We start from the raw sequence: 27,105 nt of genomic DNA on the forward strand, positions 1-27,105 counted from the left end.
ATCTTGCAAGATTGCTGTGAGAGTGAAATAAGATGATGCTTGTAAAGCAGATAGCACAGTGCCTGGCATAAATATTGGTTGCATTGATGCTGATGACAATGTAAGCATCTTATGGCTCAGCATAGTGTCTGCACGTGGCAGTCACAGAGTAAATGGCAGTAGTTACAATTATTATGGTTTTCCCTCCCATTACCACCACTAATGATATGGTCCCAGACAATCATCAGAGAGTAGGGCATTAACAGAAAATTCTAGAGAAGGTTAAGGGTTGTCCTCCCTTCCCTTCCCTTCCCTTCCTTTCCTTTTTCTCTTTTTCTTCCTCTTTGTTTTCTATACACTGTTACTCTTCCCTTTCCATGCAACAGAAGACCTTTCAGGTTTGAAATTTATTCTTCACTCTGCAAATCTGATCTTGGTTGTCACCATCATAACAGTACTCAGTTTTTTTTTTGGTGACATTCCATTTGAATGGATAGCAGTAGGTCCTTGAGATGTATTTCCACATATGTATTTCACAACAATCAGGATTTCTGGCAATGGTTTAATTTTTTTGGAGGGCATTTCAAGGAGCTGCCTTGTAAATCTCTGAATGCCTGGGTTATTTGCTTTCTGTCTTTTCCTCCTCAGTGCCAAGTTAGTAAAACTCTCTAGATTTGAATCTTACAAGTAATCAATCAACAAATGTTTATTAAGTTTATATATGAAAGACTTTTGGAGCAACCAAATGGCATGGTGAAAGGTGAGCTTTAGGAAGATCAGTCTTGGGGCTGTGTGTATAATTGGTATTGGAGGTGTTGCAAATCCAGCAGAGAAGGGAGGAAGGGGTTGTACTGTGGGAAATGGCAAGAACCAGAAGTGCAGCAGTGCCAGTGGGAATGGAAGCTGGGCTGGTGCTCGGGATGTATGCATGTCTGGCTTTCCTAGGTACCACCAACAGTCTCCCAAAGCAACTGCCTCAATATACATTTCCACCATCAGTGTCTGAGAGTTCTGGGTGGTCCCCATTCTTGCCAACACTTGGTTACTATTTTTGCATAACGAATCATACTAAAACATAGTGATTGAAAATAATAGCTATCATTTCATTATCTATTGATAATCATGGTTTCTTTGGGTCAGGCATTCTAGAGGCCTGTGCTGGGAAGTTCTCACTCAGGATCTCTCATGAGGTTGTAGACAGATGGTGGCTGCCAGGCTTTCTGAAGGAGGAAGCCGTTGGTGGTCCAGGTATACTATACCCCTTCTTATTATCTTTCTGCATCCCAAGGCACAGGGCCAGACTAGGGTGAGCCAAGAGATGAAGTCCCGGCCCTGCCAAGGAATGAAATGAACATTTATTGAGCATATACTATGGGCTAGGTCTTGTGCAAGCTGCTCTACTATATTATGAGGTTTTTATTTCCTTCAGCATGCTCTTTCTCTCAGAGTTAGCTTCCTAGACAAGCCTTTCCTTAAGAGCTCTGTATTTAAATAATATTCTTCTTTATTTCCATCTTAATTGCTCAGTTTATCACCTTCATAGCTCTTTTTTCTATTTACACTGTGTATGTAGTTGTTTGCCTATTTATTACCTGTCCACCTACCTTCCTCCACTCCCTAGCGCTAGACTGAGGGTTCATGACAACAAGGACTCTGCCTCTTTCGTGCAATGAAAATATAGGACACCCAGTGAAATTTGAATTTAAGATCAAAACAAGTAATATTTTAATATGTGTGTCCCAAATGTGGGACATTTAAAAAGCATAAGCATATCTCAAATACTTAAAAACTATATCCGTAAAAATGTATGTCTCAAATGTGGGACATACTATACTGAAATATTTCTGATTTATTTGAAACTCAGATTTAATCTGATGTCTGGTAGTTTTATATGCTACATCAGGCCACCCAAATACCTAGTATTTAGCATATTGTGTGGCATATAATAGAAGCTCAATGAATGTTTGAATCAATGAATGAGTAAATGAAAGAGTTCATATCTTTTTCGGGAACAGTTTTGCAAGGTGGATATTATTATTTTAAAACAGGTATAACTTTCTACCTTGTTTGAAAATAGGATTTGGAAAAGGGAACCCTCCTACACTGTTGGTGGGAATGTAAATTGGTACAACCACTATGGAGAACAGTATGGAGTTTCCTTAAAAAACTAAAAATGGAACTACCGTATGACCCTGCAATCCCACTCCTAGGCATATACCCAGAGAAAACCATAATTTGAAAAGATACATGCACCCCAGTGTTCATTGCAGCACTATTTACAATAGCCAGGTCATGGAAGCAACCTAAATGCCCATCAACAGAGGAATGGATAAAGAAGGTGTGATACATATATACAATGGAATATTACTCAGCCATAAAAAAAGAACAAAATAATACCATTTGCAGCAATGTGGATGGACCTAGAGATTGTCATACTGAATGAAGTAAGTCAGACACAGAAAGACAAATATCACATAATATTGCTTATATGTGGAGTCTAAGAAATAAAGGGTACGAATGAACTTATTTACAAAACAGAAATAGAGGCACGAATGTAGAAAACAAACTTATGGTTACCAGGGGATGTGGGGAGGGACAAATTGGGAGATTGGGACTAAAATATCCACACTACTATACATAAACTAGATAACTAATAAGAACCTGCTGCAGAGCACAGGGAACTCCACTTAATACTCTGTAATGGCCTATATGGGAAAAGAATCTTAAAAAAAAAAAAAAAAAGAGTGGATATATGTATATGTATAACTGATTCACTTTGCTCTACACCTGAAACTCACACAACATTGTAAATCAACTATACTCCAATAAAAAAAAAAAAGAAAGAAAATAGAATTTATGTTTGCTTTAATTTTTTAGTGTGCCCACGGAGTATTGAGTCTGTACTCCCAGGAGGCACTCAACACATGAGTGAATAAAAGCTCGATTCTCTGTGTGGTGGGATTTTACAGGTGACTTTAATTTTATTCATATGTATTTTTAAAATTTCTTATCATGAACTTTTTTAATAAAAAAAAGTTTTCAAAACTTGGTAAGTAACTGGGAGAAAAATGATAGGGTTAAAATCCCTTATCCACAATTCCAAAATTCAAAAGTTTCTAAATGTTGAATGATTTTTTTTAAAAAATCTCATTTGGCAGAATTACCTGCCCTGAAATGACATGAGGCTATTTATAGTCTTTATTATCCCACTTAATTGAATATTCATGTTTTCTGGAAGAAATATTAATATGGTTGATTATGAGCTGTTGCCCTGATCTCACTAGGGATATTACACTCTGTATATACTTCATTATTGTTACAAAATCTAGAAAATTCTGATGTCTGAGACTCCTCAGTCCCCAAGAGTTTTTCTGAAGAATGTTTGTGTGTGTGTGTATACATACATGCATACTATGTACATAGAAATTTCGGGAATGATACATTGAAAATTGTCAACAGTGAATACCTCTAAGAGAAGGGATTGGATGGGGAGACAGTGAGAGATGAATTTATGCTTGAGTATTTCTTATTTTTCTTATTCTTTGTATTTCTAATTATTATAATAAAATGATTGCCTTTTTCAATGAAAGAAAGAGTAGAATTGGCTGGAGGGTTTATTTAGGAAAATAGTGGTGTTATTAATGTTAAAAGACAGTTAATCAAGCAGGCTATGCCTTTACGTATTAGTTCAACATTTCTGACTGCTGACAAGGACCCAGAAAAAGTTATACACACACCAGGCAGCCTATTGCCTTTTGAATAATGTGTGCATGGTCTAGTGGCAGGGAATTTGCATCAGCAAAAACACTCATTTCTCTTAAAAAAATAAAATCAAGGCACCCAAAAATGTGATGAGTAAATGAAACTACTGTTATTAGTGATGGGTTTGGCATGTTTTACGAAGTCTGAACGATTACTCATCCTCTGTACGTTTGCAGAAGTGCTTTAACAAAAGCCAGATGCATACGTACTAGTAGGGGTTAGTAGGTGGATGAGAGGATTAAACCCACTGAGTTTTTGGAGCCCTGGTTTGTAGCTGTTTTTGGCTTGTCGACAGGCTATGTTTCTGAGTCAGCTTATAGGATGGCTTCCAAGGGTAAGTCTGATTTTGCTTTTCTGGGTTTAAAATATAAGTGGTCAAGGAGATGTGACTAGTTGCCTTTTGCATTGGATTCTCTTCATTAATAGTGCATGCATTTCTTCTATGAGAAAGACGTTTATCTTATTCCAGCATATTCTGGTGTGCCTGCTACTGATTTTTATGGCTTTACCTCACCTCCCCCTAATTTTTAAAGTGAAATGTGTGAGTGCTGAAGGGATTTGCAAGGGGAATTGCAAAAGTCATATGTAAGTTCTACGGCTGGCGTGTGGAGAGCAGTGTGATTGAGCCAGAGCCCTCTGTGACCCTTTCTTTTAAAGAGGATGTTTCTAATAAATTAGTGTAGCGCACCGTACGTGCTTGTTTATGACCTTAAAAATGGTTTAGTTCTTGCTGAGTGGCTATTACTGATGCTTTACGACATGTTATCATGGTTTCAACTTGCACATTTTTTTTTGGATTAAAACAATGTCATGCATCAGTCAATGTGAAGTTCATTTTTCTTTTTTTTCTTTTAAAGGGACTCAGGAGAACATTCAACATTAGAATAAGTCCTTGGATTCTGACTTCAGAGAATGTTGGTTCTTGAGGTCAGAAAAAGTGAGGATTCGCCAAGCTCTTACAGATGAGCTTTGTAGTAATTGCTGATGAAATTATAAAACACTGCTTTTCCCACTGGATACTAAATGCCCCTTTTCATTAGCTACAGTATGGGGAGCAAAATCATGTGATTTTTTTTTTTTTAATGTTTAACCATAACTACTTTTAAAAGGCAGTTTTCATTTTGTGGCTGCTTTTTTTTCTTCCGGTGTCTAGCACAGTTGAGGACTTTATCTTTTTTGTATCTTTTTAGGACACTGTGGTGAATGACGGGGTCTGAGTAGCTCTCTAAATGGAAGAGGGTGCCAAGGGGCCTGGGCTGGAGGGGCAGGAGGAGCCTAATTGCATCTCTGCCAGGCGTGCTTGTGGATATATTGCCCTTCTCCCTTCCTCTGCAGCTCTCGGGCTGAAGGAGGTCACTGTGATGTGAGGACTGGGGCATGTCGGTGGCCGGTAGCTTTTCCGAGTGGCAGTGACATCTCTGTGGGCTCAGAAGGGAACTTGCCTCAAGATTTCCGTTCATTCATGTTCAGTACCCATGAGGGAGAAAATTGATCTGCTCTAAATGTAGTCCTTCCTCAAGAAAGACTGATAGATAAAAAGGAGTAAGGGAATTGCTGTTGATTTTTTTAAAAAAGAAAATACATACATCAGGGCTTTGAAAAATCAAAACACTTATGTTCTTAGTGGAAGTCTGAAGCCCTGTGCCAAAGGCTGCATGAAGCTGGAGGTTAATGTGGCTCATGTGTTTTTTAGAGCATCAATAGTTCTTGACTATTTGGGGTAGGGGTGCAAAAGTCTCAATAATTCAACTGGTCGGTAATTTAGGAACTGTTTCCTGCTGATAAAAGGGTAGGGCTTCCCTGGTGGCGCAGTGGTTGAGAATCTGCCTGCCAGTGCAGGGGACACGGGTTCGAGCCCTGGTCTGGGAAGATCCCACATGCCGCGGAGCAACTGGGCCCGTGAGCCACAACTACTGAGCCCGCGCATCTGGAGCCTGTGCTCCGCAACAAGAGAGGCCGCAATAGTGAGAGGCCCGCGCACCACGATGAAGAGTGGCCCCCGCTTGCCACAACTAGAGAAAGCCCTGGCACAGAAACGAAGACCCAACACAGCCAAAAATAAATAAATAAATAAATTAAATAATTTTTAAAAAAATCCATAAAAGCAAGGGTATATTAGAGCGTAGAATGTGAGATGAAATGTGAGGCTGACAGGAGACCTCTGCCTTGCTGATGGTGAATTCAGACCACGCTCCTAGGCCTTGCTTCCAGGGCTCCTTGCAAGGATGTGGCTCCTCTGCTGAGGTGTGCTTTGGCGGAAAAGTTACGGGGTTCACTTTCACCCCTTCTCAAACGCAGCCTTTCCAGAACTGCTTCTATGGGTACCCAAGGTGAATTGCTGTGAGGTTTGAGAAAAGCTATTGCCCAGGACGAGCTGGAACACTTAATCCACCATGTCACACACACACAGGTACTTTGAAAGGGACAGGAATCTTGACTGAAGGCTTAGCTTCCACCTGGAAATTGTTATCATAATAAGACAGTGGTCTTTTTCAATGAGAGAGAGAGAAGCATAAAATGTGGTGGAGGCTGGCACCTGAATGGCATCTGAAGATGTAACCCTGTGACCTTTGCCAGTGTTCCCTCCCTCCCCTGGTTTGGAACCTGAATAATGACTTAGCTAAGTAGCTTATTTAAAATTTTTTTAAAATTTATTTTATTTGAAAAAAATTTTAAAGAGAAGAGTAAAATAATTTATCAGTGATTTTAGAGCACAATATTATGTGTCTAGATTATCTCACCTCTTTTGATTTTGTCCTTATTGCCCTCATTTCTTAGTGTTTCTCAGCATCTCATCAACTGGCAAGAGAAGATACAACCCCAAACAGCTTTCTACACCTAGTTGTTTGTTAGCCAATTTAACTTAAATATATAGAATGACATATATATTTCACATTTTGTAGAAAAGAAAATTCAAGAATATATATATATATGAGCCCAGTCTTTGATACACACACAGACACACACACACATGCACACACACACACACAAACACACACCTATATATATTTATGCGTATCTATATCTTCCACGTAATTTACTAAACTCTTAAATCCATAGTCACACACAAGCAAAATAAAATCTTAAAATAACCTTGCTGGAACAAATAAAGAGGGAAAATTGGTAGGCAGACTTCATGACACTTTTTTTTTTTTTAAACATCTTTATTGGAGTATAATTGCTTTACAATGGTGTGTTAGTTTCTGCTTTATAACAAAGTGAATCAGCTATACATATACATATATCCCCCAAAATGTGGAACACTTCACGAATTTGTGTGTCATCCTTGCGCAGGGGCCATGCTAATCTTCTCTGTATCATTCCAATTTTAGTACATGTGCTGTCGAAGCGAGCACCATGACACTTTAATATGTGTATTTACTGCTTAGAAATATTCAAATACAGCTTTGTTTTGTGTCGTTAATTTTGGTTGTACAGTATTTGAAAAGGTGATGGATAAAAGGGCAGAATGCAATTCTTGAAGCTGTAATTTGCAGGCGGCTGATAATACAAGTCCATTTTCTTTTCCAAATGTGCTATTTATGTAATTTATATTTTTAACCAATCTTAGAACTAGAATGAAAATAGTAATTAATCTTAAGGGCAAGAAATGTTGCAACTAGGCCAAATTTGGAAACTTTAAGAAATTCTCTAGGTGGTTAAGCCCGGTCTGTTGAATATTCTAATTCGCATGTCACAGAGCACAGTGCTCAACAGGTAGTACGTGCTCAGTTAATGTTAAATGACTGGGTCAATTTGACAACAGTTTTTTCTTTTTTTTTTTTTTAAAGAAATGTAAGCATATTTGATTTAGAAGTGGCAGGCCAATTTAAAGCCAAGATAAGATAAATAGACCAGGCAAAATAGTGCACATGGCAGGGATAGTGGTGTTATATGTACAAAGAGAAAAAACTGAAAGGAAGAACATCAAAATGCTTGCATATTAAGATGATGAATGATTTTTATTTTTTAATGTATTTTCTTGTTTTCCTTTCGTTTTGCAAAGTGAACACATGCATCCTTTGAAGTGTAGTCCTTTCATGACACATATTAGGCTTCGCCTAACAATTTGTTAGATGCCGAGTTAGTTAATTTATAATGAAAATGATGCACATCTTATATGACGTGAATGGTGTCCCCTGGAGTTGGGGGAGCAGCATGGTAGCTTCGAGGAGAACTTACATTCTAGTGAAATCATTTTCTTTCAAATAACATTTTACTTAGTATCCCAGTATTGTCCGTTCTTCCCTAACACAACATACACATTTCTAAAAAAATCACTAGATGATGGAAAATCATGCAATAGATGGCACAGAGTCTACAGGAAAAGTGGGGCTGAGGCACAACACTCAAAAAGTTCATCAAGAACATACAAAAAGGAAAGCTAGGAACCTTAGAAAAGCAGTAGAGTTTTATACTTGCTAAATGGTTAAGCAGTATGCAAGTACCACATAAACTTGGTGCTTTGCCTTGAGAAGACCTAGTGTTTGCTTGTAGAGGTGGCTGAGGGGAGGGTGGCAGCTTGTAAACTATGGTGAGGTGGTGGAAGGAAGCTGGTCTGAAACTGGGGGGAAAGTCGTAGCAAAGCTGTGGGTGGTTGCGGTGTGCAGCACGCATGGTAAACTGAGGGTAGCGGGCAGATGTTTGCGGTGTCTAAGTTTTGTGTATTTCTCTACTGCTTGACTCAGGTGGGTGTGGTTTTCTGTGTTCACCTAGTGTTCCTTGTGGACCAAATCATACATAAGGAAACTCAAGTTCATGTGGGTTATGCTCATGTTCTCCCCTGATATGTCAATCATGTTTAAACAGATTTGCATGCTCAAAACAAGCGTTAGAACTAACTCTACATGAGACAGATGAAATAAAGTTGCACTAGTTGTAGGTATGTCAAGAGCCCAGTTCGGAACCCAGCCGCCCTTTCAGCATCCCAGGGATTCCAGGGATCGTCACCGTGTGTCACCGTGTAGACTAGAGCTTGCTTGTCCTTTTGTTCGTGACCTGGAACAGATACAGAACTTTTTTTTTTTTTTTTTTGTGGAGACATTTGGTCCTACCTTTGTATCCTTCCTTGGCTGGTGACTGGCAGGTTCTTTGACATCCACAAAGTTCAATCCTACTGCTAGATGGACTGTCCAGTAAAGCAAATGGCTTTGAACTTGATGGTCCCTTAGAATACCTCACTCCAGATCCTCGTCAGGGGATCTAACCTTGCATCTGGTTCTACTCAGTACTTCTCAAATGCTGCTGAGAAAAACCAATATTTATGGATTACAGTCCGAAGGATAAACGTTCATCTGTTATTCCGAATACTCTAATAAAACAATGAGGAAAGAAGCCAATGTCATTTGAAAAACCGTTTTCCAAGGTAGCTTTTACTCTGATTTGTCAAATAACATTAAAGAAAGGCGTGAGGATTTTACATTTATCAAAAGTGCTCACTGGTTAAAAAATAGTTAAGGGAAATCTACGGTAAAATCTATACCTGAAATAATCCAGACCAGCAGAAATCTCTAAACCTGAGAATTTGCCCCTACCCCCCAACCCTATTTCCCCCCAACCCCAGCAGTTAGTTTTATTACTACACTTAGTATTATGCTCTCAGTCTCCGTGGAAGGTCATCAGGAGATAGAGCCCCATGAATCCTGATTGTATGGGGTGCCTATCTTGTGGATATTCCAGTGTCTCCTTTATGAAGATCCTTGGGAGAAGTGTCTCTCTGGTTTTGATACCACAAATGACTGTACTTCTACTCAACTTTGGGTTTTCATTTTATGGATATAGTTAGTCATGTAACTGATCATGTCTTCTTCCTCTTTATGGCCACAGGCATGTTTTCTTTAACCCATACTTTTTTTTTTTTTTTAAACCAAAAGAAAACTAGTTTGCCAACGTTGGAAAATGAGAAGATTTCGCACAAGTGTGTTTGAATTTCCAGCATCTATTGAAAAATCAGATCTGGCAATGCTGGGATCACATGTCTCCATGACAACCATGGGATCCAATAAAGTAATGCCGTTTTCCTTAAAACAAAGCATGCACTCTTCCCTTTGTTTTACCTCCTTACTTTAACTGCTTGGCCCTTGTAGACCTTGGACTCTGTGCCCCGTGGCTTAGAAAGCAATTTGTGACTCACCTTTAGAAAACGGGCAGACTCTTATTTGCCTTTTGTGAACTAATATTATCCCTAGGGTCATTTAATTCTTTTTTTTCTTGAATTGTCTTTCATCCTGTTTGCTTCACTTGCGCATGTTAGTTTTCTGTTGTTGTTTCATCTTGGGGTGTTGTGTGCTTTTACATAAGCTGCTTTAAGTTTTTTGGGGGGAACAAACAAGGTATACATAAAGAAAAATAGAGTGATTTTTTTTCCCCCTCAGATCATTTTATTTTTATTTTTTGCCTGGTAAGAATTTAAAACAATTACAGCTCTTTCTCTGACCTATTTTAGAGTCTGCTTGATTCTAGTACCATCCAGAGCTCTGCAGTTTTTTGCTGGGGTTTTGTTTTGTTTTGTTTTGGTAATTCTTCATAGAGACTCTGAGAAAACATTGTCTTGTACCTAAGATTGGTTGGCGTCCCATGATCTCTCATTAAGAACTGAAAAGTTTCTGTTTTGTAAATAAGTTCATTTGTATCATTTTTTTTTAGATTCTAAAACAGAAACACACTCACAGACTTAGAGAACGATCTTATGGGTACCGGGGGAGAAGGGTCGCAGGGGGAGGGATAGATTGGGAGTCTGGGATTGACATGTACACACTGCTATATTTAAAATAGATAACCAACAAGGACCCACTGTACAGCACAGGGAACTCTGCTCAATATCCTGTAATAACCTAAATGGGAAAAGAATTTGAAAAAGAATAGGCGCAGGTATATGTACAACTGAATCACTTTGCTGTACACCTGAAACTAACACAGCATTGTTAATCAACTGTACTCCAATATAAAATTAAAAAAAGAAAGAACTGAAAAGTTAAGTCAGAATATTTGTTCATTCAGTTCTAGGAGGGAAGATTAGGAAACCATGAACCTTCTTAGAGTTTATATGCCAATCGCAAAGACCCCCAAGAAGACATCATTCAGTGCCCTGCATGTGGCACTGCTGTGACTCCTGGGGACAGGGTCAGAGAAGACAATAGCTGCTGCTGGTCTGGGACCTTCTATTCTGAATGGTGCTGTTAGATGTTACTGTAGCCTGAGTAGTGTTGAAAACAACTCTCAATTGATCAAAATGTGGCATCATTAATTTTTATATTCTCTTCAGGATTTACGTATTCTTTTTAAAAATCTGAAGACTCAACAAATATGGGCCAACATGCGCCCTTGGATGGGTTTGTATCTAGTTCACCACACCCTCCCACCACCTGTGTCTGCATGACATTGAGGCTGAATGTCATGTGCCCTGTGTCCCTCCATTTCTCGATACGTGACTCTTGTTACTTAATGCCACACTGGTACACCACCCTAACTCATCTGCTCTTTCGCATAAACCACACTTTGGCATATTTTCCTACTGCCGCAGTCACCTTCCGCATGCTTCCCAGCCACTCAGCTCTTTCCATAGCATTCATGTTTCGTGAATTGGATTTCTGTCATTGTCCCTCTTCTCTGCAGTCTCGGGGTTGTAAGCTTCCTCAGCAGGAGTGACATGGGTGTGCCTAAGGGTAGGTCAAAAGAACACTGTGCTTATTCACCCAACACATGTTTATTGAGCACCTACTCTGTGCCAAGTGCTGTCCCTGTGCTGGGGATAGAGCAGTGAATAAAATGGGCAAAGATACATGTCCTATTGGAGTTAATGTCCTGGTAGGAGTGGAAAGTTCTATGAAGAGGAATAAAGCCAGGAGGAGTTCCTATTTCATTTGAGGCTCAGAGGTTAGACCTCGCTTCTGAGGTTCCTTTTAAACGGAGATGTGAATTAGCTGACTGAAGAGTAAGTCATGCAACTGTCTGGGGATGAGCGTTATAGGCCAAGGGGACAACAGGAAGAGTAAAATCCCTGAGGAGGGGACATACTTGCATTTGGCATTAGGCATGGTTTTTAATTCAGTGCTGCCCTTCCTAATGGTATGAATTAGGGTCAGTTGCGTTTGCCCTCTGGACCACATCTGTGCACTCATCTCTAAAATGTAAGATTCTATATGGGATTCGCAGATACAAACTACTATACATAAAACAGATAAGCAACAAGGATTTACTGTATAGCACAGGAATTATACCCAATATCTTATAATAGCCTATAATGGAATATAATCGTCAAAAAAAATGAATTGCTATGCTGTACACCTGAAACTAACACCAGTATTGTAAATCAACTACATTTCAATTAAAAAAAAAATCTCATTAAAATGCAAGATTCTACATTGGAGAAGGACCATGCCTTTCTCACTAGTCTCTACCCAGGGTCAAGTCTGGCCTTTGGCTCTTGGTAAGTGTTGGATAAATATATATGCAATTAACAGATGGACACATAAGGTGTTGTAGAAGCATATGAAGGATCTCAAAGGCAGGGTCTTAGCTAGGTGTATGTCACTAGTTCACAGATTAAAGACAATAAACGTGGCCAGCTCTGAAGCCCATGTACTAGGAATTTTTCCTTAATGGTGACTCCACATTCTTTATGCTCAGCAAGCTGCATCTCCAAAGCAGCACTGAGGAATATATGATGGAGGAAAGGGGCCTGGACTGTGTCTTGGTTGCTGTATCTGTTGTTGGTCGTTGGTATGTCCCAACTTCTAGCAGGGTACCAGTGGGCTCAAAGTAGAAACTTAATGAATATTTGTTAAAGAGTGAATAAAATCAAAGCAGGCATACATTTTCATTTCTTTCATAAAGCAATGTTGGAATCACTCTGCAGAGATATCCATTCTGCCTGTTTTCTGCCCAAGAAAGATACACTAGGACTAGATAAGATGAGAAAGATTAAAATGGTGTCAAGGCCAGGCAGAACATGAAAGTCTTACTTGCCTTATCCTCATTTACAGATGGAGAAGTTAGAGTTAGTGGCAGATGCAGGAAGCTTGAGTCCAGGGGTTGTGTTCTTAACTCCTGGAGTGTGTTGCTTGTAGAGAAGGATAACTAGCTGGTATAGAAACAGAGGTATGAAAAGAATTAAATTCCACTAAAGGGACTGTGCCTGTGGCATTAGTAATTGATGATCCTTAATGTTGATTGAAGTTTCTTTCACATATGACACGTTTTGGATGGAGAGAAAGGTCTGATTTGTAACTTACACTTCTCTAGTTTATGTATGCCTCAAAGACTGCTTTGGTTCAGTTTCTTGAGAATTGATCAGGTTTTCTGAAAGCCACGTGGGACTATTTCCTAACATAAATCTTTGTTTTGTTCTGGTAAGACATGGGTAAATTCTAAGTGCTCCGATTACATTCCATATCCCTCACATTCGAGTTTAATGACGCGCTAGCAACATTATCCTCTTGTCAGCCTCGATTCCTCCCTTCTGTCCCCAGCTCATGAACAAATTCTTCTACTTTATTATTCTAGGACAGTTGGGTTTTCTACTACTTTTTTGCATTTTCGATGGCATGAACTCATTTACTAACTGTGCTTTTGCAGGAGAACAAATTTAAAGGTGAAAGGAAGCCTGGTGAATTTCTAACAGTCTGTTGGGTTCGGGGAAGATCATTGGAACACCTTTGTTTTCCTTTGCTGTGCGTATGTGCTTTCAAGTGAGGGGAACGTGGTGATTTTCGTAGCTGGTGTCAGCCTCTGTGGCACAGGGAAGCAGATATCCTGGCCATCTTTCTGGGAAAGATGACAATGGTTGTGTTTTCTCATGACTTTATTTTTCCAGTGCTGACTATATGGCAGTGTCATTCTGGCAAATATTGGCTGGCCATGGAACATTTTTAAGTACAAGGGTTTCATGAATATTCTGTCTATTACCATGGCTGAGGAATCAAAACAAAATACTCTGCACACATTTCCTCGAGCATTCATGGATGGGTTCCAGTGTATTACTTTTATGTTAGCTCCTAGACTGCGTGAAGAATCTAAAATAAAATATTACTGAAAACACAGTGATTAAGAAGAATTGGGTATAAAATTTTGTACCATTTTCCTTTTCTACGTAGTAATGCCATGAATGGTGACATAGATGAACTGGGTGCAGAAAGGCTTTGCAAGAATTTATGTCTTTAGACTCTTGTTATGGACATGATAGTATTGACAATAGCATGTACTGTCTGTCTAGCTCTTGATAATCTCTGTTCTCACATAAGAGAAGAGCAGACACTGATGATATTAAAAAATACCCGCCCCCCCCCTGATATCCCAACGATTGTCATAATTTGTTTTCCCCCTACTATAGAGTGTGCTTTTAACATATTTACGTGATTAACGAGAATAAGTAATTGCGTGTGAGTGTACAAGGAGTTTACCAGGAGAGTATTTTACTGGTGACTTTTTGCACTGGGGCTTTATTTGGACAAGGATCCTTCCACGGTGCCTCATGGGTCTAAGAATGTAGCAGATTGGCCCAAACATGAATCAGAGAGTTCTTTTCTGGTGCAGTTTTGGAGGAGTTCTTTTGGGGAAGCCATTTAGCATCAGGCCAGGGTGAAAATGATGGCGGTGATGATGAAGTTGTTAATCATAATGGCTACACTGTATTCAGTGCTCACACATATTCAGTGTGTCAAGTGGGTATCATGCATTATTCCATGGATTGTCTTACAACAGCCTGTGAAGCTGGGGCTCTTCTTGTCCCCATTTTACAGACAAGGAAACAGGCTTAGAGGGGTTTAATTTTCCCCTGGCTGTATAGCTAATGAGGGGGGGAAGACCTTGGATTTGAACTCAGTTCTTTCCTTCCTTCCTTTTTTTTTTTTTTTTTTTTAAAAAGATTTATTGATTGATTGATTGCTATGTTGGGTCTTCGTTTCTGTGCTAGGGCTTTCTCTAGCTGCGGCAAGTGGAGGCCACTCTTCATCGCGGTGCGCGGGCCTCTCACTATTGCGGCCTCTCTTGTTGCGGAGCACAGGCTCCAGACGCGCAGGCTCAGCAGTTGTGGTTCACGGGCCCAGTTGCTCCACGGCATGTGGGATCCTCCCAGACCAGGGCTCGAACCCGTGTCCCCTGCATTAGCAGGCAGACTCTCAACCACTGTGCCACCAGGGAAGCCCCCCTTCCTTCCTTTCTTCCTTCCTTCTTTCCTTCCTGTCTCTCTCTTCCTCCTTCCCTCCTTCCCTCCCTCCCTCTTTCTTTCTTTCTTTCTTTCTTTCTCATTGCAGGAGACTTAATAGGCACATCTTGTTTTATTGTGCTTCGATTTATTACATTTTGCAGATATTGCCTTTTTTACAAATTGAAGGTTTGTGGCAAACCTGCATCGAGCAAGTCTATCAGCACCATTTTTCCAATAGCATTTGCTCAGTTTGTGTCTATATGTCACATTTGGTATTTCTTGTAATATTTGAACTTTTTCATTATTTGTATATTTGTTATGGTGGTCTGTGATCAGTGATCTTTGATGTTACTATTGCAAAAAGATTACAACTTACTGAAGATTCAGATGATGGCTAGCATTTTTTAGCAATAAAAAATTTTATAATTAAGGTGTATTTTTTTTTAGACGTAGTACTATTGTGCACTTAATAGACTACAGTATAGTGTAAACATAACTTCGATATGCAGTGGGAAACCAAAAAAATTCATGTGATGGTCTGGAACCAAACCCACAATATCTCTGAGGTCTGCCGGTGTTTATATGTTTTTTTATTGGTTTATGACATGTAAGTTTCATATGTACAATATTATATTTCGGTTTCTGTATACACTGCAGTGTGCTCACCACCAAAAGTTTAGTTTCCATCTGTCACCATACTGTTGACCCCTTTTACCTATTTTGCCTTCCCCCACGCCCTTCCCCTCTGGTAAACACTGCTCTGGTCTCTGTATCTATATGTTTGTTTTTGTTTGATTTGGTTTGTTCATGTTAAAAAAATTTCACATATGAGTGAAATCATATGGTATTTGTCTTTCTCTGTTTGACTTATTTTACTTAGCATAATATCCATAATATCCATCCATGTGGTTGAAAATGGCAAGATTTCATATCTTGTTACAGACAAGTAGTATTCCATTGCACATATGTGTAGTACAAGATGTGAACCCAGTTCTTTCTGACCCCAGAGCCTGGACTCATACCTCATTCTCACCACATCCTTCCTAGAAATAGGAAACTCTTGTCTGGAATATTTTAGTGATCTGCTACCTAATTCCCTGCTTCCTGCCTCTTTCCTCTTTAGACCTTTGTCCTCTCACCAGCTTTCTGAAACATGCACCTCTTCATTGAAGTCCCCCTTCCTTCCTTCTTTGCCTCATGCATTCTCTGTCTTCAGGACTTCCGTACCCTGAGCTTTCTCCTTTGAGTTCTCACAATACTTTGCTCCTCTCTTAATCAAAACCCTTTGCAGCTAGTAGTCTGCTAGTTAAGTATTCCAGGGTTTCCTAGGCTGTGGCTGCAAGCATTCAACTTTGTGTGTCTGTGCCCGTGTGAATTTTTTCTGGAGGCAGTCCGTAGTTTTCATATGAGTCTCAGAAAAGTATTTGACCAAAAAGATTAAGGTATTATTATTTATAGGGTTCTCTGCCCTTCTCCAAGTAATGAGCACCTAGAGGGGAGGAGCATACCTCATTCCAACTTATTTCCTTAGATGGCTATAATAACATAATATTTTTTGAGTAAATAATGAATAAATAAATGTGTCTATAAGTAGAGGCATGGGGATAGCCTGTGGGTTAAGAACACAGGCTCTAGAACCAGACTGTGCCTTGGATTGAATTCCTTCTCTGCAAACTCTTCAGCAAGTGACGCAGTCTCTCAGAGCCTCACTCTTCTCATTGGTAAAAGGGACATCATAATAGTGTTTAAGTTAGAGGGTTGTTATTGAGGAATAAATCAAGGTATGGTATGTAAAATGCTTAGCACAGGAGTGCGTAGCATACCTCCCATAATTAGCTGCTATTATTATTAGTAAGAACTTTTGAAAGAGGCTGGAGGATGAGAGTCTCATGATTTTTCTAGTTACTATCATGGAGATATTACAAAAAGATTTATCATGCCGCTTTGAGTTTTCAGAGCTTAAAACCAACGTGTTTTCTCTAGCCAAGGTGGCAGGTGCAGCTCGGAGACGTCCCTGAAAAGTTGTTCTTGGACATTTTCTTTCCCTGTGGCCTCGACCCTGGCCATGTAGTGGCTCAGTCTTCATAGATGGATACCCTGAAATGCCAGCTAATGGAAATTTTGTGATATGGTCACTCTGCCCCCGAGGATTTGGACATATGCTTTTTGTGTTTAAATCAACAGAAAAAAAGTGCAGCTGTAGCCACCCTTCTGCATAATTGTTGAAGTAGCCCTTTTCCTTGCATGTTGTTGGAGCCCCTGAGTGCCAGGCCTGTCACTTACTGTCCCCTCTGTGCATCTCAGGTGAGTCCAGTAGGTCAGATGAAAGGCAGAGGCCGGCAGGGCATAATCACTTGTTTATGTAGCACTGATGAATAGCTGTACACAGATCAAGGCATACATGTTATTTATAGTAGTGCAGCCATAGGGTCACATTGGCAAGAAGCAGCCTCTAGAAAAGTGCTTTAGTTGGATAGTTATGAACTCTGGCTCATTACTGTGCACTAAATATAGAAAAGGGAGTTTGAAATCTCTTTACGGAAAATATATTGTGAGCTGGGTTCATTGACATAAGGGGAAAAATTGTTGACTCCTGTTTTCCCAGAGCTTTTTACGAGCGTATACCGTTTCTTTTCATCACTGGTAAGTGTATGACCTTTAGTAAGTCGTTTGCAAGTACTCTTTAAAAAAAAAAGGTCTTTAGAAAGTATAGCAGCTTTAATCACCATCATCAAAAACTGGAGACAGCCCAAATGTCCTTCCACTGGTGAAAGAATAAGTCAGCCATGGTTCGTCTATACAATGGAATATTAATTTGCAAATAGGTACCGATACCTGCTGCAACATGGATTGATCTCAAATATACTTGCTAAGGGAAAGGAGCCAGACTCAAAAGTCTCTGTATTAAATGATCCCATTTATATGACATTCTGGAAAAGACAAAACTATAGGAATAGAAAAATAGGTGGTTTCTGGGGGATGGGGTTGGGTGATGTTTTGACTCCCCAGGGGCAGCCTAAGGAGTGTTCGAAACGATGGAACTGTTCTGTATCTTGATTGTGGTGGTGGTTACATGAATTTATGCATTTCAAAACCTCTAGAACTGTACAGCAAAAAGGTGAATTTTAACGTTGTATAAATTAAGAAAAAATTTTTTAAAAAAGAATGACAGTGTGTACCCAGCACACTGAGAGAGAAATGTGGACTTGCTTTGAAAGGGGCAATGCATGTCATTAAAATCCCATAAGTATCTTTTGATTAGCTACTAGAAGTCAGTAGCTTTATAGGAAATCAGAAAAGAAAGTACTGGTCTATATGCTCAGTGGCGTAACAGTCAACTTTGGTAAACATGCACAAAAAAATAAAAGGGAATGTTATATTTATATTATGGAAATTTAGACAGAGGAGAAAAAGGCATCTAGCTGGGATCATGGATGATTTTTGTTAAAGTTAGGAAGGTTTGTCAAGGTATTAATGTAATCTTGAAGAATGGGTCGATTCTTAAAATGTTTTTTAATAAACTTTTAATCAAAGTATAACATTCCTACAGAAAAGTATACACATCTTATGTGTACTGCCTGATGAATTTTCATGAAGTAATCCAGTCTATGAGACAGACCATTACTAGCATCCTTGCCCCTTCTGCTAGTCAACCCTTCCCCAGGTATAATCACCATCCTGACTTCTAACATAGATTAATGCTGTCTGGGTGTTATTTAACTTTATACAAATGGAACAATACAGCCTGTACTCCCATGTCTGGATTCCTTTGCCAAAATTATGTATGTGAGATTCATCCCTGTTGTCATATGTGGCAATAGTTTATTCCCGTGGAATATTCTGTTGTATGACTATATCACTATCTCTTCTGCTGTTGATGGGCATTTGGTTTGCCTACAGTTTTGCACTGTTATGAGTGGTGCTGTTATGAACATTATTGCTATATGCTTTTTGGTGAGCATGCATGTACATTTCTGTTTGCTATGTGCCAAGGAGTGGAATTATTGGGTTATAAAGTATGCATATGTCCAGCTTTGGTGAATACTACAAACCGTTTCCAAAGTCTTTGTACCAATTTACACCCACAGCAGCAGCATCTGAGTGTTCCAGTGGCACCATTCCTCGCCAACATTTAGTAACGCACCTCTATTTCATTTTACTGAAGAATGTGTAGGATCTTGGTAGAAAGGGGTGGTGAGTGCATGACGGGTATTCCAGGCAAGAGGAATGGTTTAATCAACAGCATACACCTGGGGTTAGAGAATGAGTGCAGTAGTTCCCTGTTATCCACAGATTTAGTTATCCATAGTCCACTACCATCCAAAAATATTAAATGGAAAATTCCAGAAATAAACAATTCAGAAGTTTTCAGTTGCACACCATTCTGCGTAGTGTGATGAAATCTCGTGCTGTCCTGTGCCGTCCTGCCCCAGACGTGAATCATCCCTTTGTCCAGCATATCCAGTCTGTTAGTAACTTAGTAGCCATCTAGGTTATCAGATTGACTGTCGTGTTCAAGTAGCCCTTATTTTACTTACTGAGGGCCCCAGAGTGCAAGAATAGTGATGCGGGTGATTCAGATATTCTCTTACTGTGCATAATTTATAAATTGAACTTTATCCTAGATATGTATGCATAGGAAAAAACGTAATATATATAGAGTTCAGAACTACTCATCCATTAGGGGTCTTGGAAAGTATCTTCCGTGGATAAGAGGTGGGGGACTCTACTGTATGTTGTTTGTAATGGTTGCACTAGTTACAATCGTTAAGACTAGAAAGATAAGTTGGCCTTGATTGTCAGTCTAAATAAGGCATTTGAAATTCATTCATTCTGTGTTGATAAACCATTAATTTTATTAAAGTAGTAGCATGAAAAATGAAATACTGCCATTTGCAGTAACATGGATGAACCTAGAGATCATCATACTAAGTGAAGTAAGTCAGACAAAGGCAAATATCATATGATATCGCTTATATGTGGAATCTAAAAAAAGGTACAAATGAACTTATTTACAAACCAGAAATAGAGTTACAGATGTAGAAAACAAACTTATGGTTACCAGAGGGAAAAGTGGGGGAAGGGATAAATTGGGAGATTGGGATTGACATATACACACTACTATATATAAAATAGATAACTAATACGGACCCACTGTATAGCACAGGGAACTCTTCTCAATACTCTGTAATGACCTATAGGGGAAAAGAATCTAAAAAAGTGGATAAATGTATATGTATACCTGATTCACGTTGCTGTATAGCAGAAACTAACACAGCATTGTAAATCAACTATACTCCAATAAAAATAGAAAAAAGAAATAAAGTAGTAGCATGAAAGCAGCAAAGCCATGCTTTAGGAAGAGTTATCTAGTAGTAAGTGTAGGATGTATTGCAGGGAGTGGGGAGGGCAACTTAGCAGTCCAGGCCAGAGCTGGATCATGGCAGAATAACTGTGAGGGCAGAGGAGATGCAGTGTGGTGTTGACAGGTAACATATGATAAGTGACCAGACAGTGGAGGGTTAAGGGCAAAGGAGAGCAAGAGATACCTCTGACCTGATGGTATCTTAGCCAGATAGGTCAAAATTATCCTTAATGAGTGGACTATACTTGTTATCTCTATATCTTCACTTTCCTTACACCCCTTTTTAATCCTTCATTAAAAATGTGAACTATACACATAGAAGAGCACCTAAAACCTATCAGTTAAGTGAAGAACAATAAGATGAATAACCATGTCCCCACTCTTCATCCTGAGATATAAAACACTCTAGAAGCCTCACCTTTGATTACATCCTCCTCTCTGCCCTGCCCCCAACTGAGTTCACCACCACCCTGAATTTTATGCTAATCACTCCCTTGCTTTTCAGTGTTGCTATCTGTGACTGCATGTCTAAACTAGACTTTGAACTATAAACAGTGGAGCCATATGGCAGTATTCTATGTGACTTGCCTTTTTCAACATTGTTTTTGATTCAAAAAATGTAGAGGCATATAGCTGTAGTTTATTCATTTTCACTATTGTGTACTTAATCCATTGTGTCCATAATCTTCAATTTATTGATCTATTCCTCCTTAATCCTTACCCTCCGTGCTGTGGCTTTAATCACTCAACATAATTTTTACACGTTGACAAAATACTGTGGCATATGTAACTCAAGTATGTCAGTGTACTGTGTCCCACTGACTTTAAAAGCTGTCTGATAGACACACTGAAGTTTTTGCTTATTTATTTAACACTTACAATGAGTTAGAACTACTCTGTCTCCTGTATGGGAGAGCTGCTTACTTTAAAATAGAGTTTCTCACATGCAGCACTATTAAACATTTGGGGCTGGATAGTCTTTACTGTGAGGGGCGTGCTAGGCCTTGTAAGGTGTTTAACAGCACCCTGGTCTCTGCCTCGAGATGCCGATAGCACCTGTCTCCCCATCTGTAACAACCAAAAGTGGCTCCAGAGATTGTCACATGTCCCCTGAGGACAAAACTGTGCCGTTTGAGAACCACGATTTTAAAGGATTAGGATTCAATGAAAAGGCATTGAGTTACCATGACTGACAGGAGAGAATCATCAGTGTAACCTTCCTCTTACTTCCCTGCTGCCCCATCCTGGCTCCAGGTTAGAGGTATATTCTTGTCTTTGGGCAGTGGACCTTCCCTGGTCCTGGAGATCAGCCATGTCCTCTTGCAAGTGCCTTGGCAGTTTCACTCCATGCTGGTGACTGTTTTCTATATTCTCTCTATATCTGCCACTGTCTTTGCTCTGATCCCACCTGCCCTAGAGGTAGTCTTTACTTTATGGGTCTGATGAGAGAATCATGCTTATTGCATTTATAAATTGCTTCCATTCCTCCCAAAGCAAAGGAAAAGAAATACTTTTTGAAATTGTCAGTTTAAAAAACTATAATAAATACATGTTAAACCAAAGTTAAAAGTGCCAGTGAACTATAAGATGATCATATTTCAAACGTTTTTACAGCATTATTGATAGTTTGATATTAATTTGGGTTTAGGAGTTATGGAACATATGCAGAGTGGTAAAATGATGGGACCTTTTGATCTTTAAAATGAAAACTTTGATCTTCAAAATTTAAATTAAAATATATTTAAGTGGTAGATGGCTCTCCTATAACTTTTTGTGTGGGTTTTTTTCATGTCCAGCACAAACCTGTATGTGAATCCCAAAGCATTATAAAGTTGGCTCCATCTAGTGTATAAAAATATTATACAGCTAGGGAAAAAAAAAAAAACCCAACAACTCTACTGGGAATCTCTTCTGGTACTTTATTATGAAATTAGAAAAAAGGCAAACCAAAACAAAACTGGGCTATAAGCTATATTTGTGCCCCAGGAGATAACACAGGCAGAAGTGACCTTCACAGCGTGAGAGGAGAGGTCATTATATATTGAAATACAGCATGCCTAACATTTTGTTCTAACAGCCTTGCCTTTTTTTTTTTTTTCTGGACGGAGGTCTTGTTTACAGGCACTATCAACAATCGTGGCGTCACTTCCATTGTGATATTCTCGGTCCTACTGGCCTGGCCCCTAGTTTTCCTGTATGGAATCATATCTGTCAGTCATGTTCACTTTCCACAGTTAGGAAGTGATTAGGGCTAGGCCCACGTACTATGATTTCAGAGCCCTAGATGATTTTCTTTATCAGACTGGAATTCTTTGTAGCTGTTCGCTTCTCACTGCAATAGAGTAGCCACTATTTCTGGGCTGTGTTTAATCTTGTTTCCACTGAAGGATTCTGGTACATTCTTCATTTCTCTCAATCAGGGTTCCCAAATTTGAGCCATGCTCATACTAACTTCATGACCTTTGCCCCCATATTCCATATGGAGGCTTAAATAAATTAAAAATATATATTTAAAGGAAATGCTATAATAAATGGCAACAACAGATGGATGTCTGTGTAAAATAAATATAATGAAATTGGAAGAAAACTGTTAGATCCTGACTAGGTGTGTGGTCTAGAAGGACCTGAGTATGAGATCTGAGCTGCTTTTGTTACAAGAGGCAAGTGTTGCGAGATTGAAGACACATTAGCATCAAAAAGACACTTTTCCTGGGATGAAAAATTGGAAAGGACCTTTCTCACTGTGTAATTCCATGGTCATTGAACGTGGAGTCTGTGTGTCTCCATTTGAGACCATCCTGTATCCCACACTTTGAGAAACTTTGCTCACGATTTACCATCTTTGCCAAAGGAAGTTTGTCATGCTACCCCAATCTCCAAAGGCCTTGTTTCCCATCGAAAGCCTTTTGGAGTAATTCCTTCTTTTCTGAGTACTTCCTTACTTCTCCCATTAAAAAGTAGAAATTGTGCTGATATTTCACATTTTCTCCCTTTTTTTTTTCAACTAGATTAAGTTATCTGAGAACAAACATTGTGCGTTTCTTTATGTTTCTAGTGAATGCCATTAATTTAACTCAAGCTTGGTATAAATATTCAGGGAAGCCTGCTTCATTCCTGTTTTTGTTTTTTTGTAAAGGTAGATTACAGTCAGAAGTGACCAGAAAAAGCACCATGGTCAATTCATTAATCATTTAACCCATTGACAAATAGTTACTGGGTTCTTTCTCTGGGTCTGGAATTGTGCCTGGTTAAAGAATGAAGAGGTGAACTAAACAGACATGGTTTATGCCTCCATGGAATTCAGACTCTAGTGTGGGGTGTGGGGAACAGACCACTAAAGAGTCGGCTCCAGTGCAAGGTTCTAATTTTAGAATTAGTTTGCTTCTGTGATTGTTGAGTGGCTCACAGAAACTTGGCACAGAGAACCCTAGCGAGAGGCGTGTGGGCTCTGGAGTTTCAAACCCCAGATCTGCAGCTCATCAACATCTTGACTCTAGGCAAGTTACCTCACTCCTTGTCCCTGTTTCTTTATTTAAATACAAAGAGATTAAATAAAGGTACAGTTATCAGTGTGATGATATGATGAATTCTCTGTCTTCTCTCTTCCCCCCTCTTTTTTTTTTTTAAAGAGGCAGAGACACAATCTCATTTTTTCAGATTTTCAAATTCCCTGCCTGGCACACTAGGAAATGAAAACACACTGATCCTTAATCCAGTATTAGAAAACAGATGTCCGTATTAATGGGAATATCATTGTGGATGGCGCTTAAAGATGGCAAATTCATGTAACTTCCAAATTGACTGTTTAAATTAATAAATGATTTGAGCATTCAGAGTTACTCCAAAACATTTCTGTCTTCACAGTCTAAGGGCTATGATATATCATTGATGGTACCTCAAGCATGTTGAGTAGTGCCTGGGAAGTAGTAGGTGCTCAATAAATATTTGTTGAATGAATGAGTTTTAATAAAAATCTTTCTATTTTTCTATCTTTTACTCATGATTTTGTCCATATGTTTTAAAAATGAGCCAGCGTTGTTTGATATGAGGAGCTTAATAAGCTTGAATGGGAGTGGTGGTGATTCTCTGCAGCTCCATCACCAGCCTCATCTGTAATAGCTGACAGGTAATAAATACTTGGTAAATGTCAAAGCGAGAATTAGGTAGTTTTGTTAGGCACTTTTTTTTTTTTTAAGGACATATAGCTTAAGTTTTTCAAGCAAAGATTTCATTTTTATGTCATTGCATAGCAGTATTACTTGAAATTACAGAGGCTATTAATTTAAAATATTGGTTATTTTAACATTTTACTATCAACATAAATATACGCTTTGATTATAGGACTCCCTAGCGTGTAAATTAGATTCAGAATGCTAATGTGTATCAAGTTTATGAAGATTGATTAGATTTAATCAACAGACAGGAAGGATTTCTGTGCAAATATTATTTTTCTCATTTCAAATCCTATTTGCTCAGCATAACTGAAACAGGATGTCATTAATATAAGAGTGAGTATTGAGATGCTTTAGAAGTTTGGGAAACTTGATTATTGACATACATTTAACCTATGGTGATCTTTTGAACACAGAGAGGTTTGATTTGTTATACTTTTGCTTATTTAAATACATTATTTCCTGCTTGACTTCTGCGTATGTTTATATAGTAAAAATACAAATTAAAAACATAACTGATACATCGAGTCAGAGCTGAAGGTTCCCTGGGCTAGCAATTTTGTCTGTAGCTAAGACAGTCATTGAAAAAGCATTGATAGTTGTCCACTATCAGAAGTTTCAGATCGCCATCAACATCTTAGTTTTTAGTTCTTCACTATGAATGAATATGTTATTCACAAGTATCTCTAGACCTTTCCTGAGCTTACATTTATTTTCACACTGCATAACCTCTTCAAATACCATGTTTCAAAAGCATTTTCATTTTTGTCTCCTAACAATAACTTTTATTTGTCCTACAACTTGAAGTTCTTTGAGACTCTAAGGGCTGACTTTCCATGCCCTACAGGGTTCTGAAAGTGTCCTTTTTCCTTGCATAACATTGATTGAGTGCTGTTTTTTTGCAGGTACTGTGCTAGGTACTTTTCATACCTAACCTCATTTAATCACACAACCTGTTAAATAGGTAATATAAATATCTCCATTTTACAGATGCAGATCTTGAGACTCAGAAATGAAATGAGTTGCTCAAGGTAAAGCTACGAGGTGAACACAGTGCATGGGGTATGTGTGTGTCTACAGTACACCACCACACTATGCTGTCTCCAGTTGAAAAACGGTGCTAAGTTTACGTCTGTAAGAGAGACTTACCAGTTGTTTACTTATGTATGAAATAGTGGACCTCTCAGAGGTTTTCTGCTCACAGGCCAAAGCCACTGCCCTGGATTCTTACCACATGTTGTACAAATGAGAACTTTCACACCTGACACACTTTCGTACCACCTTCCACCATAGCATTGTGATTTTCCATGAGAAACAGTCTGTCTCTACCTTCAGCTCAGTTTTTGGAATACAAATATGGGATTTACGTGAATGGAATAGAAAGTCTAACTGACAAAGTACCCTTCTTCTTTATTTTCATCCCTTTTCCAGTTCCCCCTTGGACCATAAAGGATTAGGTGGTTCTTGGAGCTGCTGATGCCTTGGTGTCTCAGAGAGGGAAGCTGGGGAAGGATGGATTCACCTGCCTTGTAGCCAGGACCTCAGCTAAGGTGGTCTGTGGAGGCCACTTCTAATAGCTGAATATTGTGTTGCTTTAAAATACTTTAATATCTTGACTCTTGCTTGGAAGAAGAACGAAACTGATGTCTTTGTTGATGACGATGGGGTTGCATTCTCCTGCTTATGTCCTCAACACTGTTAGGAGGATGGCAGACACACTCTATGTGCTTATTTGCTCTTCAGGCTTTAATTACTTTAAAAAAAGAGTTACAACAGTAAGAGACAAGTCCACATTTTTCTTTTTAAATAAGTTAAAAGTCCTGAAGGCGAAGATTTCACTTCTTATAATAAAGTCCTAGTGTGAATAACTTTGTGCCCCCCCCCCCCATGGCAACAGCCTTATCTTTTCCTATTTATTTACCTAGATAAGGAAAGTAATTGCATTTTTAGTAAATTTCTCATTTGAGGAAATGCCATCAAAGTGGCATAATCTCAAATCAGTGTTTCCCTCCTCAAGTTTGTGTTGTCTCACAAACTTGGCTTATTTTGTAGATTGTGGTCTGCTTATTGCAAATACCCCGCTGCCATCTATAGAGAACAAAAAGATAGCTCCTGAATCGCCTTTAATGCAGAGCAAGTATTTCTTTTGAAGTGAGCTCTAACAGATAATATCAGAGAGCTCAAGGTAAGAAACTAATCTCTCGTATTGATTATTTATGAAAGACCAAGCTATTATTTCATCTATTTCTCCCTTCATTAATTGCTTAAAAATTACTTTGACAGCATTGGAGATGTCTCTTTGTAGATTATATCTGTATTCTCAGGACAGAGTTTTCTAAACAGCTTTTAAAAAGCATTATTTTTTTCTTCTGGATATTTGTATAAGCATCTAATATTTCTTTCATAATGTTGACATGAGCCTAGATTAAGTTTACCTGGGGTCATCCTGGTCTTGTCTGCATTTTCCTTTTCAACCTTAAAGGGCTTCTTTGTGAGCCAGGTACAATGAGCAGTCTTTCAGAAGATGCTGTACCATCGTTGTTACAGGGAGATCTGTTCCTGGTAGTAGAAAGAAAAAAAAAAAAAGAAACAGGATGAAAGAGATAAACGTTATTGAGTGGTACTGAACACTTATTTCTGCAGGTAAGTAGTCATTAAAAATTTCCCATAGTCATGCTGTG

The 27,105-nt window shown here is 38.9% G+C and overlaps 1 protein-coding gene and 1 non-coding gene across 8 annotated transcripts in view; one reads left to right on the forward strand and one right to left on the reverse strand.

The window, feature by feature from the left end:
- The window catches only part of MITF (melanocyte inducing transcription factor), a 223,818-nt gene that overhangs the window by 90,114 nt on the left and 106,599 nt on the right, over positions 1-27,105 (forward strand). Inside the window, exon 1 of one of the 7 annotated variants that reach the window (XM_036868097.1) lies at positions 3,967-4,075. The exons of the other annotated variants lie outside the window; for them this stretch is intronic. The gene's annotated coding sequence lies outside the window, so the exon portion shown is untranslated. Of the gene's footprint in view, positions 1-3,966; positions 4,076-27,105 lie in introns of those variants that run through there. 7 annotated transcript variants of the gene reach the window in all.
- Positions 6,991-7,097, reverse strand: LOC118904618. Its single transcript, XR_005022066.1, has one exon. It is a non-coding gene; the product is annotated as a U6 spliceosomal RNA (small nuclear RNA).

The sequence above is a fragment of the Balaenoptera musculus genome, chromosome 11 (genome assembly GCF_009873245.2).
Source record: "Balaenoptera musculus isolate JJ_BM4_2016_0621 chromosome 11, mBalMus1.pri.v3, whole genome shotgun sequence".
Classification (NCBI taxonomy): Eukaryota; Metazoa; Chordata; class Mammalia; order Artiodactyla; family Balaenopteridae; genus Balaenoptera; species Balaenoptera musculus.